The following is a 16,401-nucleotide window of genomic DNA, read 5'->3' as shown; positions in this document are numbered from 1 at the left end:
GCTCAGTCGTGCCTGAGAAACTTTCTGGCTTCAGCTTCAGCCACTGTATCAGGTATGCTTCTTGTCTTCTAGGTGTTGTGGCGACTTCCAGGGCGGCTGCTGGAACCTCAGTCACCACTGGAGTCTCCACGTTTTCAGTTGGGGGAGTGGTAGGAACTGACTGCTGATTAGCCATCAGATTAACAATCACTTATTGCTGCTCTGCTACTTGTCTCTGGAGTTGAGCAACAACTTCAGAAAGATTAGGCTCAGTCGTTCTGGGCTCTTTGTTCTCCTAAGCTCGGTTCTCAGTATTAGTGGTACGGGGACGCCCTCTCCTTGACATCTCGTCATGCAGAGGGAAAACTTGAAATCATCACTATACTTTCTAGATATATCTTACTTAAGCATGATTCTTGACTTTAAACACATATGAGCAGGTACTTCTAAATATTTCTCTATACTGCAAGCACTAAAGGAAAAGCATAAAAGAAAGTATAAATACATTCTTACTTGAAGACTGCAAGGCTGGTGCTGATGTGTGATGCTGAAGAATGGGAATTACTTTGATACCAACTGTAACGACCATCCTTCTTACTACTACACTACTCTCTAAGGATGACCGTTACTTAACTACTAACTCTACTTAACCGGTATGATCGAAACCATGAGGAGTCTCTACCGAAAAATTTCGGCAGCATCTCCCCTATATCGGTGACCATAAACTGAGATATATATATAGTATACATCAGCCACAGGTGGCTGGAACATATATCAAACACCCACGGAGTTAAATAAGTGTCAAACACCAAAATATCTACTTATTAAACATAACTCATCTCAGCATACAATCTAAAACTAGAATAATCTTCAATGACATGAAATGTAAGATACAATCTCAAATATTTATTAACCACTAAAACACGGAAACTCAATAACATCCCAAGTCTCTCCCATAGTCCTGGCATCACACACCATCCGCACCACCTTGTCACCTTCCTTTCCTATATCTTTTCCTTTCCTTTATCTGCAGTAAGAGGAAATGCAAACTATAAGCAAAATTTGCTTAGTAAGCGCTATCTAACTCATAAAAACTCGAATATGCATGTATACAAGAAGATACTAGAAACTGAATGCTCTAAAAGAAAAGCATAAATATAGCTGCTCATGTTAATCTAATAGCAAAGCACTAAAATCTGCATACTCATGATATACAAGGATGAAACTGCATGCTAGAAGATAAGTCTAATCATGCTCAATAACCAATCAGGAACAAATAAAACTGATACTGCATGCTTCGAATTAAAAGAAACTAACTTGCTGGAATAAACTAAAATAGCTAACTTGCTAAAATTGAAACTGATATAAAGTTTATTTTGTTTGTTCCAAAATTTATACTCTTATACTTCAAAATAATAATAAAGCTTCTCTTGGGCCCAGGCGTAGTACCAAAGCGTGCTCCCTAATAGAGACTGGGGTAGCGAGCCACCAGTTCTACGAGGGTAAAGACCTCGGTCTTACCAGGGCCAAGACCTCGGAATTGGTCACCTGGATTTGTTTAACGACATCCTCGGAAGTCGGGTACTAGCCTCTTCAAAGTAAAATATCTTATTTACTTCTTCTTTAAATTTCTTGACATTTTAACAAGTACCTTGAGTGCCAAAATCCCTAAAGTCTTGATTTGGGATCTACTTAAGGCCTTGGCCTTTTTCTTTCTTTTCTTTATCTTTCTTATACTTGTTAATACCTCTATAAAAAAGACGTCTCATACAAAACTGCACTAAAATGCTTATTAACTCTGCACATAAATGCTTAACAGAATTGCATGAAAATGCTTAATAAAACTGTACTGAAATGCTCAATAAAACAGCATACTATACTAATCAAAATTCTGCTCTAAGATTGGAGTTCTGCATATAATACTTGCCAAAATCTGCAAGCAATACTTATAAAAATCTACATATATGACTAATAAGAATCTGCACTACATTAACTTAAATCTTGCTACAACAGAACTAAAAAAGAACAGTCAAATCCCCTTAGTAAGGACAAGTCAATTAGCTCAAGCAAAAGAAATGTCATCTACTAAAATAATGCTGCTGCTATCAAAAGTTGATACGTGAACATGATAATATACTAGAACATACAAGGAACCAAAACATAATGCAATGCAGAATAATTCCTTAAACTACTCTTTAATTCCAAGCTATCCTAATGCTGTACAGGAAGGAAATCCGGAAGCAAGACAACAAGGAACACTTACTACTCTTACATTTCAAACCATCCTAATGCTGTACAAAAACCGAAGTAAGAAAACAAACCATTAAAATCCAACAGAACTCCCAAATTAAGGTTATCCACACCCAATGCATGGCACAAACCTAAATCCGTACAGCAAGCTTTAAGGAATTGTTCATGCCCCTTTTTCCTAACACCAATCTGATTTGCACAGCAAAGTCACAAACCCGAATTACTCAACAATGAGGTGATTTCATATTCATAGCAGCAATCATCTAAAACAATACAATATGGAGCAACCTCAATATGAATTACTTTAAACCAGTAATTAAAAGCCCAACTATATGCCAAATCCATTAAAACCCCTTCTCATCTTCCTATAAAAGCTCACGGCAGCAAGCACAACCAACAAACTTCACAGAAAATTCGAAAACACAAGGAATAAGATTCCGAAACTACTCTACTACAGGTGAGTAGCAACTTACCTCGTTCTAGGACTTACAACCAAAGAGAGACTTTCTAGGGTTCGGGTGAGCTTGAGATCGTGGCCTCTTCCTCGTGCTCACGGCTTCCTTCTTGATGAGAGGAACTCGGGTCCGAGAAGAGCTCGCGGAAATCCTCTTTGGCCGGTCGCCGGAGAAACCCTTGCTTGCTGCTGCGGTTTCACCCGAGACGAGAAGCGCCGACGCGAGAGGGAAAGGTGAGTAATTTAGGTCACGGGAAAAAAAACTAAGCTCCCCTTAATAACTCTCATACCCTATTACCAATTACTTCTTAAATAAAAGTCGCTCCTTTCTTAATCAGCAACATTCGCTTGCCTACTTGGTCAGCCAGATTCACTTAAGGTTCGGTTCGAGTCCGAAGTCGCAGGTTTGAATCTTGGCTTGGACATGATTTTGTCGAAATTTCCTTCGTTTAGTAAAAATACCAAACGACCTCCAAAAATTACATAAAAATACTCTAAAATTTTCTAAAAATCTCTAGAATATTTCTACGACATTTTCAAATATTTTTAAATTACTTTTGGGACTCTAAATGAGGAAATTTGGGTTGTTACATCAAGGCTGAAGTTCTAACAACAACTGACAATCAGATCTTCAATGCTCCTGCGGCGCTGCCAAAAGCTCACCGACAAGTTTCTTTTTCTTTCTGTCTTAGTTGTCATAATTGTCGGCATTTTTTTACTAATAATTCCTATACTTTCATTTTAATTCTCATTTCGAATTATTAGTGATTGTCCACCAAAAGTACCCTTGTGTGCGGGCCTTGGAGTAGGAGTCGACACAAGCTCCGAACCAAGTAAAAATTACTTGTGTCATCTCTCTTTACTTTACTTTTTCCGCTGCGTACTCTCGTTAATTTTTAAATCAATATTCACCCCCCCTCTCTATCGACTTTCACGATCCAACAAGTGGTATCAGAGCAGGTACCGCTCTGATTTGGTGCAACCACTAATCAGGTAAAGGGGGTGTTTTTTTAAGAAAATTAGACATCGTTTGTCTTTAAAACCACCAATCTTGTACGCCTTTCATTTTTTTCCCTCCAAAACTACTTTTGAAAAATACATCGTTATCTTTTCACCATTGGTTAGTATTGACAAAATATTATATTTTCAAAATTTTAAAATAATATTTTTTTTAATATTTTAATAATATTTTATTATTTTTTTCAAAATTAGTGAAATACTATATTTTTTTCTCCGACACTGCTAATCCAAGACCAAGTCTTGGGATTTTTTCTCTGTTTCCTTGTGTGCAAGATCAATGTCTCTTCAAGAAGGACGGAACCCCCACGAACCACCACCATACGATCAAGATTTTAACTACTGGAAGCGATTAATAGAATGCCTCTTAGGAAGCTTAGATTTTGATAATGTGCTAATATTGAGAAAACCTTCTCAGGACTCGGAACTGAACAAAAATGTAAGTAAAATTATTTATGATGTTTTACCTAACAATGTTTTATGCAGACTAGAAAAGTACAAGAATGCATATGAGCTTTGGACCTAGTTGATCAGACTTCACGAGGAGCCGTTGGAGTTAGACGATCAAGTCGAAATCGAATCCAAACTTGAGTCAGATCCAACAGAAAAGCCTACTGAATTAGGGGTTACGCTCAAGGTTAGCAATTACCAAAATACATCTGCTAATAGTAGTTTAAAGAATATGCATTTTAATTTTGATATTTCTGAAAATATCTATGCAAATAGTATAGCTGGCAATACTTACAAAAATACCCCTAGGATATTTTCTGATAAAATAAATCTAATTAATTTAGAAATTTTAAAAAATCTGAAAATAATTAATAACCTTAAAAATTCAAATTTAAACCTAAACAAACCTGAAAATTCAAATCACAATGATGATAAGGTCAATATTGATCTGAATAAAATTAATAAATTGTTTAATAATCTAAACAATATCAATCTAAAAAATCCTATCAAAACCCAAGATAATTTAATTAACAAAAAATTAAGTTTTAAAGATAAGACTTATCTAATAAATTCAACTAATCATATCAACTTAAAAGGCAAAGAAAATATAATTAAAATCAAATATTTTGATAAAATCAAAGCTAAATTTAACAGACTTAAAACTAAATGTTAAAGATAACATATTAAACAAAGATAATCTAGAAAATTCAAAATTAATAATTAATGAAAGGATAAAAGATAAACTTTTAAGGAAATATAATTCAAATAATTTAATTAATTCAAATTTAAAAATTAATAAAAACTTAAACATTAAGTTTAAAGAAAGATAATTTGACCAATTTAATTAATTCAAAATTAAAAACTTAAATTTAAATTACAAATTAAATATTAAATCTTAATTAAAATTAACTTCAATCATACAAAAATCTTAAAAGGAAAGTCAATAATTCAGGGGGAGGCTCCAGAATAGCTGGGACCTCTAAAACTAACCTACCCGACAGGGTAATCCAAACAAACCTACCCGATAGGGCAATTAGCACTAGTTAAAAAGGGACCGAGTTTAACTTGACCCACGGTACTGGTGAAGTTTTGGATGATAGTACGTTAGGGAAGCTTAATCTATACATGTCTAGGAACATATGGCTTCGACCTGGTACATTTGGCTAAGTGGAACTGGCCGAAGCTACCCCTTACGGATCCTAACTAGTTAGACCAAGGTTTTGTACTAAGTTCCGTGAATAGGACTATTTGAAAAACCTCGAAAGCATGATTACTCTAATGATGTCCAGGTGACTCACCATAGCCCAGAAGTTTATCTGAAAATGCCTATTTGTTGAGCCCAAAGCTAAACCTGAATCTAACACAAAGTTAAACCAAAATCAATAATTCAATTTAATTCATCTCACAAAATCATAGGATTCCCTGATTGATAATTTAGATCGGCTGAGATGATTAAAGGATCAAATTAAAAATTTAAATCAAATTAAATTAAATAAAATTTTGAATTAAAATTAAATTTATTTTTTAATTAAACTTATATTTTTTTATCTTAAAAAATTAACTATAAAAATTAAATTTAAACTTAAAAATTATGTTAAAAATTAACGTTAAAAAAATCATTTTCAACTTAAAAAATTAGTTTTAAAAATCATTTCAAAAACTTTAAAAGTTATTTTAAAAATTCTTTTAAAAATCATTTTAAAAAACTTTAAAATTATTTTAGAAATTCTCTTAAATATCATTTTAAAAAATTCTTTTAAAAAATTATTTTAAAAAAAAATAAAAATCATTTTAAAAATTATTTAACAATCATTAAAAAATCATTTTAAAAAATTCCTTCAAAAATTTATTTTAAAAACTTTTAAAAATCATTTTAAAAATTCTTTTTAAAAATTATTTTACAAAATCATTTAAAAATCATTTTAAAAAATTATTTTAAAAACATTTAAAAATCATTTTAAAAATTCTTTTTAAAAAATATTTTTAAATATTATTTTAAAAAATTCTTTTAAAAAATTATTTTAAAAACTTTTAAAAATCATTTTAAAAATTCTTTTAAAATCATAATCATTTTACAAATTCTTTTAAAAACTTTAAAAATCATTTAAAAAATTGTTTTAAAAATCATTTTAAAAACTTTAAAAATTCATTTAAAAATCATTTTAAAAAATTCCTTTAAAAAATTATTTTAAAAACTTTTAAAAATCATTTTAAAAATCATTTTAAAAATTCTCTTTAAAAATCATTCAAGAATCATTTTAAAAATTCGTTTAAAAATTCTTTTAAAAATCATTTAAAAATCCTTTTAAAAATCATTTAAAATCATTTTAAAAATTCTTTTAAAAATTATTTTAAAAATCCTTTTAAAAAATTATAAAAAACTTTTAAAAATTATTTTAAAAATTCTTTTAAAATCATAATTACTTTAAAAATTCTTTTAAAAATCATTTTAAAAAATTCTTTTAAAAATTTATTTTAAAAACTTTTAAAAATTCTTTTTAAAAATCATTCAAAAATCATTTTGAAAATCATTTTAACAATTCTTTTAAAAATCATTTTAAAAATTCTTTTAAAAACTTTTAAAAATCATTTTTAAAATTCCATTTAAAAAATTATTTAAAAATCCTTTTAAATATTCTTTCAAAATTCATTTTAAAAATCCTTTTAAAAATTCTTTCAAAAATCATTAAAAAATCATTTTAAAAATCCTTTTAAAAATCTTTTTAAAATAATTTTAAAAACTTTAAAAATTCATTTAAAAATCATTTTAAAAAATTCCTTTTAATAACTTTTTAAAATCATTTTAAAAAATCATTTAGAAATCATTTTAAACAATTATTTTAAAAACTTTTTAAAATCATTTTTAAAATCCATTGAAAAATTCTTTTAAAAATCATTTAAAAATCATTTTATGAATTCTTTTAAAAATTATTTTTAAAAAAATATTTTTAAATCATTTTAAAAATTCTTTTAAAATTTATTTTAAAAACTTTTAAAAATCATTTTAAAAATTCTTTAAAATTTTTTTTTTTAAAAAAACTATTAAAAATCATTTTTAAAATTTATTTTAAAATTATTTTAAAAACTTTTTAATATATATATATATATATATATATATATATATATATATATTAATTTTAAAAAAAACATTGCAAGTAAACTTAAAGTTACATAAAATAAAATTAAATAATTAAATTCCCATTATATTAAAATATTTTAAACTAAACCTTAATGATGTTATTAACAAATAATTAAAATTTGATTAACTTAAGATTATAAACTTAATTAAATACTTAATAAGTGAATAATTGAAATAAGAACTTTAAAAATTAACTTTAACTTACACTCTACAATTAATTAATTCTTAACCTTAATTTAACTCAATAAATCTTAATTTTAACATTAATCTAAATCTTAATAATTGAACCTTAACTATGTTTAATAACTTTAATAAATTTAACTTCGAATTAATGCTAACTTTAAACTAAGTTAATCCTACTTAAAAGGAAGTAAATAAATAATTAAAATTATAACTATCACTTTCATTAAATCAACTCAATCAAGTACTACGAAATTTAAATTATTTTAATAAGTATTAAATTATTGAATCATGTAAAATTTAATCGATAAATTATTGATAATGATTAATTGTTATTGAATTAATAACAAGTTATATTATTTAACCTTAAACTAAAGTTTAAGGGTCTGAATCTAAAATTAATTAATTTTAGAATAATTGATTAATTAAACTTAAATAAACAATTATACCAAGTATATAGAGATACTTATGTAAATAAAAAAGTGTTAAGACTTTGAACATTAATATACCCAAACATTTGTGTTAACTTAAGGGGGAGAAATAAATTAAGGAGAATAATAAAGTCAAGGGGAGTATCAAATTCAGGGGGAGGAATTAATTAAATATATATTTTTCCTTTATTAAAAATAACTTAATTTGTTTTTGAAAAATGTTGAAGAAGTGCTTCAAGTTCAAACCTAGTTTGAAAATTAAATACAAATTAATTTTGAAATTTGACTTGATCGTTTGCCTTTATAAAACTTATAATGTTTTAAACTTGCAAAAAACTTCTTTTTGAAAATTTGATCAATTCTACAAAACTTATCTTTAAATTTTTTATACAAAACTATTTTTCAAAATTATCTTACTAAAGTTGGATTTACTTTAAAAAATTATGTCAGGTTTAGGGGGAGAATTAATTGATTTCATACTTATTTTTCCTTTGTTCTGAAATTAGTTTTGTGAAAATATTTTCTTAAAAATATTTTCAATGTGTTTGAAAAATCTAACTTATTTTTGCAAATCTAATTTGGTAAACCTATATTTGAAAACTAACTCTTATAAAAACTAAGTTATTTTTAAAAGACTTAGATCTTAAAAAGTTATTTTTTTAACTTAGTTTTAAAAAAATTGAATTTGAAAATCAAATTTTACAAACTTAGTCTTGAAAATTGGATCTAACTTAGTTTTAAAAATTGACTTTGAAAATTAAATCTTACTTAGTTTTGAAAAGTTAATTTGAAAGTTAAACTCTACCAACTCAATTTTTAAAAAGTTATCTCTGAAAAACTATCTTTTATAAAACTAAGTTTTTACAAGATTTGAATCTTAAAAACTTTTTACTTGGTTTTAAAAGTTAAACTTGAACAGTGGGTCTAACTTAGAGTTCAAAATTGATCATTAGATTCAAAACTTAATTTGATAATTAGATTTTTACTTAAACTTTGAAAAGTTAAAAGCTAAATTTTTTAAAATCAGTTTTGAAAATTTTTAAAATTGGATTCAGCTTAAAGTTTTACTTAACTTTACTATCAATCTAGATTTTTGCAAAATGAGTTTTATAAATTACTATCAACCTGGTTTCGAAAATCTTACTTTTATAAAATTATCGTTGTAACACTTATGTATGTTTCAAAACTTAGCTATTTTACAAAATTTGCTATTTTCTTCATAACTTAGCTATTTTGAAAAGGTTCAGAGATTTTTAATGCAAAATCTTTAATTATTTAAACTCCCCCAAGTTAATCTGACTTATGCTTGTATTTTTTTTTTTGTATTTATGATTACTTGATCCATGCTTGTATTTGATGAATGCCAAAGCGGGAGAGTTAGGTGGTTAAGTTAGCTAAAACAAATTGAAAATACAAACTAACTTAAAAACCTGTTAATGCTTGTTTTACTTACGTTTTACACTAACTTAACCAAGTTGTCATTCCATCAAAAATGGGAAGATTGTTGGTGCGGTTAGCACTAACGGTCTAACCCAAGTTTTGATGAATGACAAAATAGGTTAAGTTAGTTTTGTTGTTGATCTAACACTCTGACTGAGTGTGTAGGAGAAGCCCAGACAAGTCGACGGGCTGACCGGATGTCTGACACGAAGCCCAGCTAGGTCGACGGGCCGACCGGATAGCTGGCACGAAGTCCAAACGGGTCGACGGGCTGACCGGACGTTTGGCACGAAGTCTAGCTAGGTCGACGAGCTGACCGGATAGCTGGCGCGAAGTCCAGAAGGGTCGAAGGGCTGACCGGACGTCTGGCAGGTAAGTGAAGGTAAGTCACTAGAGGGGAGTGACTGTGAGGACACGTTCCCGGGAAGGGAACTTAGGCTCTGATCCGACTTAGAACCATTTCGGAACTCTAAGTCGAGATCGTGACTAGATTTCGGTCTCGGAAAGACAGAATCTAAGTCATACTCTTTCTATTTGAATTATGAACTGTGCTAATAATCTATTTTGCAGGAGATATGAGTGCCTCGGACTAACGTTTTTTTTACAGGAAGGAAACTGCTGGAAAACAGGATCCGGGCACCCGGGAGGTACTCAGGCGCCCGGAGGTCCGGGAGCCCGGGAGGTATCCGGGCGCCCGGAGGCGAACTTTTATCATCTTTGCATCATCGCCACATGGAGCCTCCTGGTTGGGTTAGCTACGTCACACCAGGGTGCCCTGAAGGTTCCAAGCGCCCCGAACCTCCTATATAAGGAGGGTCAAGGCTGAAGGTCCAACAACAACTGACAATTAGATCTTCAGTGCTCCTGCGACACTGCCAAAATCTCACCGACAAGTTTCTTTTTCTTTTTGTCTTAGTTTTCATAATTGTCGACATTTTTTTTACTAATAATTCTTGTACTTTCGTTGTAATTCTCATTTCGAATTATTAGTGATTGTCCACCGAAAGCACCCTTGTATGCGGGCCTTGGAGTAGGAGTCGACACAGGCTCCGAACCAAGTAAAAATTACTTGTGTCATCTCTCTTTACTTTACTTTTTCCGCTGCGTATTCTTGTTAATTTTTAAATCGATATTCACCCCCCCCCCCCCTCTATCGACTTTCACGATCCAACACAAGTTAATCTTAGCATGAGCACCTAGCAGACCCTCTTTAGCTAATCTATTCATTCGTTCTTGTCCAATATGTCCTAATCTAGCAAGCCAAACTTGAACATCAATATCAGCATCATTAATAAGAGCAATATTTGAAAAATAACCATTAATACCATAATTAATATCATGCTCTATATCAAGAACCATGAAATCATTCATTAAATAATCATACCCTATTAGCACAGAACTAATACAAAGTTTCACACATTGACTATAAAAGTTGATACAATTACCCAAATCAAAAAGACTTGCAACAAAAATCAAATTCCGTCGAATCTCAGGTGCATAAAGGACATCATGTAGACACAAGGTATGTCCACCACGTAGATTGAGTTTGAATGTACCAACTCCTTTGACTTTAATCCTTGTATTGTTTTCACATATATCCATTTGTTGCCAACTAGTGCCCGACGATACTTCAAATCAAATTATCATTTTCTACTTTTAATTTTTCATTTTCTAATTTAATCTTGTCGAATTCTTCTATTGGACAAGATTTAGCTAATATTATTTTTAAATTCTTAATTTCTTTTTCTAATTTACAATAGTCTTTAGTTAACAATTTAATAAACTTAAAGAGTTTATCAGGAGGAATAGATCGTACCTAACTTACCTTGTCGATCTCATTGTCCGTGTCTCCACCTGAACTATTGATTTCTTCCGACGTAACTCCCCCTTCATCGATGCTCTTGATGCTCATTTTGGAAGAGCTTGAATCACAGTCGTCATCTTGATGACTCGCCATTAATGCAAGTCCGAAGAAAGCTTCGACTTCTGATTTGGACAACATGTCATCCCACGTCACTTTTAATGTCTTGCGCTTTTGGACAGGCTTCTTGCTTTTATCCTTGTCCTTATTCTTTAGCTTGGGGTAGTTATCCTTGACATGCCCTTCTTCATCGCAGTGGTAGCAGTGGATGGTCCTTTTCTTTTTACCCTATGGATTGTTAGTTTTTCTAGACTTACAAAGATTCTTGAATCGTCTTACCATTATTACCATTTCCTCATCATCGAGAGAAGACTCTGACTCAGGTTCGTCTCTCGATGCTTTGAGGGTGATGTTATTCTTGGGCTCATTCGTACCTGTACATCTTGATTCGTGCACTTCAAATGTGGAAAGGAATTCTTCTAATGTAATTTTTTCTAAGTCTTTTGAAATATAAAAGGCATCTATTAGTGACGTTCATTTTGAATTTCTAGGAAAGGAATTTAGTGCGTACCTTAGTGAATCTCGGTTACTTACCGTCTCTCTGAGATTCGAAAGTCCGGTGATGATTTCTTTAATTCTCGAGTGCAGATGCGCAACTGTCTCGTCTTCCCCAAGTCGTAGGCTGGTGAGCTAGTTCCGGAGTAAATCTCCTTTTGCGAGCTTGGCTTCGGACGTTCCTTCATTCAGCTCAAGGAACTTCTCCCAAAGTTCCTTCACTGAGTCGTAGTTGCCGATCCGATTGACTTCTTGTGGCGGGAGAACACTTAGTAGATGGTACTCTGCTTTGCCCTTTGTCATGTAGTCGGCCTGCTCCTTTTTCATCCAGTGATATTTCTCCTTATCTTCCGATGTTGTAAAACTGAATTCCATAATTAACATTAAATCAAAATTGGTTTTAAAAAATACCTGCATTCGCTTTTTCTAACTAGCGAATACCCCTTTGAACTTCGGTGGGTAGATGCTTAGTTCGGCTATTATTTCGTTACTTCATTCTGTGGTTACTCCTCCTGAATCGCCTTGGCTCTGATACCACTTATTGGATCGCGATGGTCGGCTAAAAGGGGGGTTGAATAGCCTGCAAAAACAAAAAACACAAAACTCTTCCCGACTTTTCTTAAACTAACACTTGCATAAAATAAATAAGCAGAAAGTAAAAGAAGAGACTCACAAAGATTTGACTTGGTTACAACCAGGGAGGTTGTTAATCCAAGAAAAATATCGCACTACTACTCCTTCAGGCGAAGAAGCCTCTTACAGCAATAACGCACAGAGAAATAGAAGCTAAACTACAACTAGAAGCGCACAAGTGTTGGAATACACAATTTCTGAGTTGATGTGAAGCTTTCGACCAAGGTTGTATTTATAGCTTTGTTCGGGGCACCCCGAAGGGTTCCAAGCGCCCTGGGGGGATAAAACTTTATCACCAACGCATAGATCTCGATTTGACCGAGATCTGGATAAACTTTTGATTTGAGCGCCCCGGACAGTTCCGGGCACCCCGACTGGGAAAGTCACCCCCTATTGACTTTTTCAGCACGGGTCTTCTGCTCCGGCTCCATTCGCCTCAATCCGAGTCTTTCGCTCGCTTGGGTGATCTCTGCCATCCAGAATAGGGTTCACCCGAACCCAACTTCCGGTCTTCTCGAGCAGGCTTCTGCTCCGGCTTCTCGTCCCTCAGAATCGTCGCGTGCTTCCTTCTCGTTCGCCAGTGTACTCATCCGCAGTCTTCGTCCCTCGGTCGCACCCCATGCTGACCTTCTCGCTAGATGCATCTCTTGCTCCCCGAGCAGTCTTCCGCTCTGGCTTCTCGTCCCTCAGAACCACCACACGCTTCCTTCTCGTCCGCTAGTGTACTCTTCCGCAGTGCCTCGTCCCTCAGACGCACCGCATGTCATCCTTTTCGCTAGCTGCGTCTGCCACTCGACTACCTGTGCTCCTAAGCTCTTGCACACTTAGACACAAAGTTAAAAATCAACAGGACCTAACTTAACTTGTTGATCACACCAAAATAACCTTGGGGTTCCAACAGAATAGCCACCAAATCAATCCTCTCCCCATTTGATCACAACAATACAAATATGATAAGTTAAACTAATAAGCTTTCCCTCAATATTATAAATCCTCCATTAGCTGAAAGAATCATGGAAGGTAACAATCTTAAATGACACAAGTCGCCCTCTACCAAATATGTCACAAAAATACCCAACTAACATGATTAAGCAAGCACAAGTTGAAATCACAACAGGAACTCACTAAATAAAATCTGAAATACCAAGCTATCATGATTAAGCTAGCACTCATTGAAATCATCAGCAAGAAATCATAGTATCAAATCTGAAATGCCAAGAAAACATGATTAAGCAAGCATGCATTGAAATCATCGTAGGAATCACAAAAATCCTTCAGAAAATAGGGTATGACTTAAAAGATATTCTTCCTTGCCAAGTTTTTTCTCCATCATTTAACCCCAAGATCTCAGTCAAACCATCAACTCAGCTCCAAACCAAAACGAAGCATCCCAAATCCATCCGGACTCAATAGAGAATCGCCCACTCCACTCGAAGATACCTACACTCTTACCCCACAGCTTTCATGCTTAACAAAATAAATATGAATAATGCTTGCCTTTCCTTCAGGATGGAGGAGCAATCAGGTTTCGGAATGTGATCGAACCTTCCATTCCCACCAGCAAAGCACCTTTCCTTTCCCTATTAGTGTTGCCATCGGGAACCCTAGGCCAAAGGAGATCACACTACTGTCAAGAGTTCTTGTTTAGTAGAAATTGCATCGGCGACGATGAAGAGAGGAGAAGATGAGGGTGGAGGTGACTATGAGGTCGAGAGGTGAGGAAATGACAGGAAAAGAGAGAACTTAGGGTTTTTTCCTAATTCCCTTAAATAAAACTTTAGCTTAATCAATTCGATCAACTCTCATCTTAATTGATATTCCAAATGGCTTTCTCAATGCCTAATAGATTTATCCCCATAAACATATCCTACGAGTTCAGTTTAAATCCTAAAAATTTTTCAAAAAATCATAGAATTTTTTTTATAAGTTAATTCCTTAATTAACATCTATTATTTTATTTTAACCTGACTTGAGAGACCTTACATAAAAGATATGTATGGTGCAACTATTAATGTGATGAAGTCTATTGATTTCATTTTTATTTTGCATTTGATGCACAAAATTATGGGGATCACAAATTTGCTTTGTCATGACTTCCAACAAAAATCTTTTGATATCATAAATGCAATGAATTTTGGCCTTAACGACTAAAGCACTTCTCCTACTATTGAGAAAAGATGGTTTTGATAATTTTCTTTTGTGTGTCAAATCATTTTGCATAAGATTGGATGATGAGATGAGTGCTCGTTATAAGCATTAATTCTAGTTGTTCATGCTAGCAACATGATACCATCACAGTTGAGCATTAGTTTCATTATGATATGTTTAATACTACAATATATTTTCAGTTGGAAGTGTTAAACTCTTGATTTAATGATGAGATAGTAGAACTTCTTATGTTTAGCTCTGCTTTAGATCCAAAATATAATTTTAAATGGTTCAACATTAATAAGATTGTACTCTCGCTGAGAAGTATTATTTTGAGGACTTCACTAAATAGGTAATGCACCATTTGAGGTGTTAGCTACAACATTCTGAGCTTAATGCAGTTTGTCATGAGAATTTTCAGAAAATCTCCACTATCTCATAATAGTGACGAGGGTTATTTGAGATAAAAAAATTTTACAATACTATAATTTGACCAATAAGTTAATCCGTCTAATTTTAACTTTGCTTATTTCCACGGTGACTACATAGCATGCATTTATGGCTATGAAACATATTAAACAATTCGTCATAATAGAATGGGAAAGAACTTTCTAACAAAAATTTATGATTATCTACATTTAGAGAGAGCTTGCTTCAAGTATTTACTCAGATTCAATAATTTATGAATATTATACTTTGAAGAATCATGAATCACAACTACATTAGTATGTATATGTCTATATGAAAGAAATGTTTAATTTGATCATCAACATTGAATGATTGGTTTTAGAGACATTCATTTTATTTAAAGTTCATTAATTTCTTAGAGGATGATAGAGATAAAAATGATTACATTGCCAAAGTTTTTGTCGAAAGTTTTTGAATCTTATGAGCTCGATCTAAACTAAAAATATTGAAGATCATGTTAATGAGAAGCTTTTTAAGATTACAATAAATTGTGAATGGGCATCTTATGGTTTTATTTGTTAAGTAATATTTTATTTTTAGTTTAAAAAAAAATAGTCTAGATAGACTATATTCGCTCACCATTGATTAGAACTTGTTGATGTAATAGCCAAGAGGTGGTCCAGAATAATCAACAGTTGAAATGATAGCTAATTTTACCAAGTTGAACAAGTATGGCAAGGCTGCACCAAGTTAGAAAGAGTAGAGATTAAAGAATAATTTGATGATTTTATTAGTTCATCTCATGAGGTTTATTTATACAAGTTATCCAAATAATAAATAAAAAATTAAATAAGGCAAACAATCATAATAATTATAATCATAGCAATAAATATGATAAACTTTGAAATATTATCATTTGCTATTAATTTGTGTTGATCTTTAATTATGTTGTTAAATAAGATAAATCTCAATTGATTGAAATCAATTTGAGATTGTTATTTTTTTATTGTTATTCTTATTATCATTACCCCTGACAAACTCAATCGGAGTGCATGGATATTGAGTTTGATTGTCAACTTATTAAAATAATATCTAGATAATAGCTTGGTAAATATGTTTGTAATGTAATTGTCTGTAGAGAAGTAACAAACTGAAAGTTATCTAGTTGTCACATGTTCATGGAGAAAATGAAATCAATTTTCATATGCTTCATACAAGCATGAAAAACTAGATTTACGACAAATTATGTCGCTCCAATATTATCACACCAGAGTTTGGGTGTAGTGGTTGTAAAAAGATATAATTCTGAAAGAAAAAATTGTAGCCAAATAATTTTGGATGTCAGATTAGTTATAACTTTGTATTCAACTTCAATGCTTAAGCGAGTGACTGTAGATTAATGGTTCTTTTGAAAGCTAAAAAATAAGAATTCGTCTAAGAAATATGATATACCCAC

This window comes from Zingiber officinale, chromosome 6B (genome assembly GCF_018446385.1).
Source record: "Zingiber officinale cultivar Zhangliang chromosome 6B, Zo_v1.1, whole genome shotgun sequence".
Classification (NCBI taxonomy): domain Eukaryota; kingdom Viridiplantae; phylum Streptophyta; class Magnoliopsida; order Zingiberales; family Zingiberaceae; genus Zingiber; species Zingiber officinale.
The sequence above is the reverse complement of the archived record's forward strand: the minus strand, read 5'-3'. Positions refer to the sequence as shown.